Below are 7,331 nucleotides of genomic sequence, written 5' to 3'. Positions count from 1 at the left end.
TATTCTAAATATAGTTAAATTTGGTTATTATTTTTGAATCATAATTTTTTTAAATATAAAATATTGATGAATCTCAATAATAACAGGAAGTTCATTAATCCCCATGGAATATTACAAATCAAAATTGAACATTTGTTTACCTCATGGAATATTATCATATCCATTATATATACTTTAAATCAATAGTGAAAACTAAATATTGGTGATATATCCTAAAGTAACTAATAATTATGGTAATTATTGGCCAATTCAATTTAATTTCTCCAATAACATATTATATTTAGCTTATTCAAATATAATCATGTAATGAATATTGTGGTGAATATTTGAGCTTAAATTTTTCAATAAAATAAATTATTAAGCAATTAAAAATATTCTAGATTTTATAAAATTATGACGATTTAGGTTGTATCAAATCTTAAATTATTACCCAAATTACTAGCCAAAAAAATCTAAAATTAGCCAATTTACTAATATTACCACTAAAAAATACCTTGTATGATTGGCATATTGGAAGATGCAATTCATGGTGGTTATCCTATCTTAATAATTGTTGAAGACATTGAGCAAGAAGCTCTGGCTACCCTTGTCATCAACAGGCTTCGAGTTGCACTAAAGATTGTTGCTTTAAAAGCTCCTGGATTTAGGGAAAGGAAAAGTTAGTATTTGGATGACATTGTCATGTTGACTAGAGGTATTATTTAGTAGTATGATTATCAAGTGAACCCTAAATTTTTGTCTCTTAATCATTTATCATGGCAGTTTTCTATCCAATGTTAATTATGTTGGTCAGTTTGTCATAGGCCATAATGAAGTAGTCTTTTTAATATTTTGAACATGAGTTTAAATTGAGTGCAAAAAGTAAGTTTTCAGCTTAGGATTATGTCATTTCAAAGTTCATTCTCCTAATATGTTATTCAGTAATATAGACAACTATAAACATCTGAACCATGTATTCTGATGTAGGCACTATCATTAGAGATGTAGTGGGGCTAGCCCTTGACACTGTTGGGAATGAGATTTTGGGAACTGCTGCCAAGATAGTGCTAACAAAAGATACAACAAAAATAGTTAGTGATGAAATGACTCAGGAAGCTGTTGAGAGAAGAGTTAATCAAATTAGGACCATGATTGTGGTATGCCTTCTTGTCTATCTGTCTATGTTCTTTAGGCCTTAACATGGACTATCAATCTTATGCTTCGTAATTAGAGCACTTAAGTTTTATTCTTTATGTTATTTCTCATTTGTCTTCATCTAGTATCTCATCATGGTTAACACTCTGTCTTTTTTTGAGCATATCAATATATTGGTGAAGAATAAGTCATTAGAGAATTGTGCTATTGTTAACCTAGCTTGTAGAATGTATTTGATAATTGAATATTTTCTTTATTTCTAGGTTTTTGAACAAGATTATGAGAAATAAAAATTAAATGAAAGGATTGCTAAACTATCTAGGGGAGTTTCAATTATACAGGTGAAGTTATTGAAATGTGTCTAGTCTTCTATAGTGTTTTACTATTAAATACTTCTCTGAGTAATAGATAAATTTTGTCAATGATAAAGTCTTGACTAGTAATTCTTATAAATTGTAATGTCTCTCTCCTATTTCCAAAATTATTTTTGATCTATTCTCCAAACAATTTATTTGTGATATAAATACTTAATTTTTTGATTTACTTATGGTTTGCTGGTGTACTTTGATTGTTGTGGTTTTCTCAGTATAGGCAATGCCACACAATATATTTATAGCTGAGCCACTTGTAAATGGATGTAGTGCACTTCCAGATTTATTTAAATACCAAAGTGTGTGATAGAAACTCTTATTATTTTTCTTCAACAAGGTAAATATTAGAAAGCTTTACCACCATAACACCACCTAGGTCAAATTATAATTTTTGAGAACCGAAATATGACTAAACAATTCTCAATTCCGCTTCACAAATGCATCATTTGATTTATAATGACTTGTAGCAATTAAAATACTATATGCGCTATAGATTTTTAGCATATTTCTCAATCCTTGTCTTTAGTTATGTGCATCTCTTATCTGCCTGTAAAGTTGGACTTTGCCCTTCATTTGTTATGATTTTTGAGTCTGTGATATGATAGGTGTTTCTTTGGTTAGTTCTTTTTTATTATTGATGGTATTTTCCTTTTCTCTGATTTCTTCCAATCAATATTTCTCTTTCATGATTACCCAAGAAACCCTATCACAAATATCTACCTTATCTAATTCATTGAGTTAATATGTTTTCACTGATGGTTGTTTGTTCGTAGATGTCTTATTATGATCATCGTACAGCCTGAGGTTGTCACTCATGTAAAATATACCTTTGTATACATGATATGCCCTATGTAATCATTGACTAACTTAGATTGTAGTAGATAATATTTATTTACTCTGTAACTGGCTACATATATATCATTCATTAAGATAGGCTTTAGTGTGCATATATCATTATGATAATAAATAAGCATGAGCCAAGTTAGGTGATGGATGATAAGAAGTATTATTGATAGGTAGGAGCAAAAATCGAGACAAAGTTGAAGGAAAATAAGTTACAGGCAGAGGATGCTTTGAATGCTACAAAGGTATGGTAGTCTTCTCTGTAAATAACTTTGTCATTTGATACGAATGCATAAAACTCCCATGCCAATTCCTATGCTAGCAAAAATTAACTATTAAGAAAATTTGTGTATGGAATGACAAAGTCTTTTGTCTACTATTATCCAATGGTGTAAAGAGGACTAATTCTTTTGTCTACTATCCTTTGATCCTCCCTCATAGAATGACAAATTAATTGAAGTTATATTAATTGTATTGGAGCAATTCACTAATTAATTTCTATAAACATGTAGTTTTTGAAGAGGGCATTGTTTTTGGTAGAGGGTGTTCTCTTTTGAGGCTTGCTACAAAGATTGATGCTATTAGAGATACACTCAAAAATGAGGAATAGAAGGTAGCTTAATTTTGTGTTTGCTACATGAGCAAGTATGGTTGGCATGGAAGTGGCTTTATAATCCTTAATGGATATGTAGATAATGCTTTTTCATATAAGACATAGCTCTACAATGTGTTTGTAACATTTGGCTCTGAAACTTGTTGGTTCTTTGGTGTCTGCAGATTGGTGCAGGTACTGTTAAATGAGCTTTGAGCTACCTAGTGAAACTAATTGCAAAGAATGCAAGAGTAAATGGAAGTGTTGTGGTTGAAAAGGTTATAACAACTCCTGAGAAATTTTTGAATAGAATCAAGTATATTTAAAATCAATTCTTTTATAGCTATTCAATAGAATCTCGTTGGTTTAAGCTTTTTTTCCTAGGTATGTCCTATTCAATTTCATTGGACATTAGCCTAAATGTACACAACTCTTTCTAGTCCTTATGAAGCTTGTTGAATTTAAGTAAATTAACATTTTGACTAGGTGTATAATCTTATTCAATTTCATTGGATGTCGTATTGGATGTGAATAGCTCTTTCTAGTCTTCATTGTAGTAAAATGATAGCCCTATCCTTGTCTTTTTACAGGTCCTTTCCAATGATAATCCCAATTATGGATACAATGCTGCTATAGGTGGTTATGAATATTTGATGGCTACAGGTGTGTACTCTAATATGTTAGAAAGAAACACTAATCTATTTAAAAACAAAAGCATTAACTAACAAAACTAGTATAAACTTTAGATGAGACAAAGTGAGGTCCTCAAATGAGAATATGAGCCATGGATAGGCTCTCTCAATGAAAATGATCACTTGATTAGTAGATGTGTCCTTTGATATGGATTTGGGATGTATGCTCAAGCTTCAAAATGCTTCAATGGAGATGGATTTGGGATTTTTGGTATGGATATGTGAAAATGGTGTGAACTTGGCTTCTCAAACTGACCTGGTAACTTTAGCTTAAGGATTGTGATGAAATGGCTTGGGAGGGGATCCAATTTATAGAGCTAAGGGCTTGAGGGATGGAGGGGTAAGATGCAAGGATGGCAAGATCGTGAGGGAGGGCTAGGATGCATTCAAAGGGGAGCACATGGATTGTACTTGTTTAGCACCAATAGGGAAGTGACACTTGTCACAAGGAGGATGAATGTGAGAGGATAGGAAATGTGTTGGTCAAGGGCTTGATGAGGGTGATTGAGTATGTAAGAGTCATGAGTGAGGATGTAAGAGCCATTTATGGCTTTGTAAGAGCATTCATGGCTTAGTGGTTGGGATATTTTGAGGGAAGACTTTAGCTTGGTTTAGGAAAGTCTTAATCTCATTTAGGATTGTGCAAATGATTAGGGGATGGGTTAGGCTTGGGTTAGGATTAGATTAGGGATGTTAGAGATGGGCAAGTGGATGGCATTTATGAGGGTGGGTGAGTTAGTGGCTAAGCTTAGTTAGTATGGGTGGAGGGGGTGGATTAGGCTAAATGGATGATTTAGGATCGTTTAGGGGCTATTAGATTTGAGGGCTTTATTTATCAAATAGATTTATTTAATAAATGAGGGTTTTGGAATTAGATAGGAGAATAGGATTATTTGACAAATAGTGGGTTATTTGATTTATCAATTAGGACTATAGATGATTAATTAAATTAATCAACTAGGGGATGGAAAAGGATTTAATTAAATAGGAATTTAATTAATGATGCCTTTAGAGATAGCTAAATAGGATTATCAAAGCAGTGTAACCAAATTTAGGTGTCTACAATTTTTCCCTCTTTGACATAGTGTTCAGACAATACTATTTCAAAGAAGTTCGAACGGAGATGACATGAGGAAGATGTTTTAGCAACAAGGTTGCCCCAGTCTCATATAAGAAGATGAGAGACTAGACTTAGAGATGCCCCCTCAAGAAGGTGGTAGGGAGAGAGGATAAGGGTCAATGGCTTCTTGAAAAGCAAAAGAAAGTGAGACGAGCAGAGACACAGATTGGCAAAGAGAAGGGGTGGAATTAGCTCAAATGCTCACGATAGGAGAATGATAAAGGAGAATCATATGCACAAGAGGAAGCAAGCTTAAGACCTTAGTGAAGGTGGAGGATGAAGGAGCGGGGTGCTATAAAAAGGAATCCCAGATAGGGAGAAGGAGTGAAGGGCTGAAGCGCGATAAAAGGAGATGAGGAAGAAGGGATGGATGATGGGAAGATAAAGTGGTTTGGATGGGTGAAAATGGAGATGAAAGGAATTACTACCACATAGTTGAGCACAAGATTTAATATAGGAATGTTGGTTAATGGCCAAGGTTACTTGGTGCAGGAGCACCTAGGCTAACCTCTACTAGTTAGTCAATTTTGGCTTGTACTTGACTCTAGCCAAGTCAAGAAGTTAGTGTAATTTGGTTGAGGACCTTAGAAGGTCTTTTTTTATGTTTTTTAGGTGAATTAGCCACTAGGACTAAGGTCACTAATTAACCTTTGTTTGTTGTTATTTCAATTTCCTAATGTTAGGAGCTTAGCTTAAGTTGGAGTCTTAAATGTGTTCTAAATACATAATGGTTGTTGTAAAGATTCCATAAGGTCATAAATGGCTTTGGATCCATGAAAAATAGGTGGTTATGAGTCCTAGAATATAGGATTGAGGCACATGACAAAGTTGCCAAGTGTTGAGAAGAAGTTGTCTTCAATTTTGCAATTATTGCAAAAGAGTGCATGCCATTCAGGTATCTTTGGATTCCCTAAGTTATAGGATGGTTATGCTGCATCCAATAGGCCCTAAAATGAAGGAAATGGCATCTAATGAGACCTAATACTCGAACACAAAGTATGATGGAGGTATTGTAATAGTTTAGAGAAAGTTTAGAGAGCTCTGCAAGCATTTTTAACAGATTTTTACTGGTGTTTGTGTTGAAAGTCATATTTAATGGACTGAATGACTAAATATAATTCTTGATTAGTGTTCTATAGGTTGTTTATAAACTTTTTCATTTGGATATCAGGTCATTTTGAGTTCATCTAAGTACTGGTTTTGGGCGTTTTAGTTCAGGCAGTCTATTTTCAGCTTATTTTGAGTAGTTTAGAGAGTCATGACTCCTCCATGAAATCTAACCATGGATAATCATTCATGATAGATGGAAATGGAAGAGGAGTCATTTTTGTATATATTTTTAGGAGTTAGGAGTTTTGAAAGCATGAAGAACTATATATTATGCTAGGCCCTAGGCGAGTTTGTGCAACCCGATTAGAGGTTTAGAGGTGAAAAGAGTGAAGAAACATTGTATGGTTGTATGTATCCATACTGCTCCAGGAATTTTTCATGAAGATAAAAATCATATCTATCCATTCTATTCATATAGGAGTCATACCAGTCATTTAGGATTTACTTTGAGCAAGTTTGCTATCAAAACCACAGTTCAGTCCTAGAAATCAGGCCTATTAGGCATCTTGTCCTTATTTATAGGAACCCCCTGTACGATCACTTTCAGACCCAGAACCCTTAATTAAAGTTTTAAAACTTCCAAAAGGGTATCCAAATAAATTTTTATTTTTTTGAGTTGTTTGGAAAAAATTTACTAAAAAGGGGAAAAACGGACTGGTGAAGACTACAAGGAAATAAACCTATTTTAAGGTCTCTACATGATGAATTGTTGAAACTGATTGGAAGATGATTCAAGATCCTTCCAAAATAGTTCAAATGGGAAATATTATGATTTTTTACATGATGGAGAAGACCCTTGCAATTTTGGAGCATGTTTATAGAGATTTGGCACTTAGAGCCTTCTAAGGGAGTGTGGAGAAGTGAATCAAAACTAGGGTATTGATCATTCAAGGTGAAGTTTTCAGAGATTGACTCTTATAGAAGAGTTTGAATAGGTCTTATTTAATGATCTAAGCCTATTGGAAGATCCTATAGAGAAATAGGATACTAGGAGGCAAGTGAAGTCTCTTGGAGGGTGTGAAAACAAGCCTTGGAGTTTTATCTTACACCATATTGGTATCAGAGCTTGGTTGATCAAGCTTGTGGTCAATGCATCAATCTTCTGAATCAGTAGGAGAGAATACACCAGCCCAAGCCATGGTGACTAATGCTGAACTAGCAAAGAAGGTGTAGGAACAAGAAGAGGATAACAATTTGTTAAGACAAAGAATAGCTCAAATGGAGCAGCTCTTGGGTGAAGTCCAAGACAAAGCTGATAGGGTCAAAGAAAAGATTGACCTTAAAGAAGAAGCTGAAGCAAAGGAGAAGGAAGTAGAGTTGGAGGAAGAAGCACCAGCTCCTGATCCTGTTCTTCCTGAAGAGCCATTCTTGAAAGCATTGAAGGCATTGAGTGGCAAGGCTTTAGAAGGTGTTCCACTTTTCAGTGGACAAATGGATCCAGATTTAGTTGTGGATTGGATAGATAGCAT

General features: G+C 34.1%; 1 pseudogene; it reads left to right on the top strand.

Moving 5' to 3' along the window:
* Positions 1 to 498: 498 nt before the first annotated feature.
* Positions 499 to 6,708, top strand: LOC149542908 (chaperonin 60 subunit beta 2, chloroplastic-like; annotated as a pseudogene).
* Positions 6,709 to 7,331: the final 623 nt, after the last annotated feature.

Source organism: Cupressus sempervirens, chromosome 8 (genome assembly GCF_028749045.1).
Source record: "Cupressus sempervirens isolate cs-2001-9-10 chromosome 8, ASM2874904v1, whole genome shotgun sequence".
In the NCBI taxonomy this organism is placed as follows: Eukaryota; Viridiplantae; Streptophyta; class Pinopsida; order Cupressales; family Cupressaceae; genus Cupressus; species Cupressus sempervirens.
This window is presented reverse-complemented; position numbering and strand designations above follow the sequence as displayed.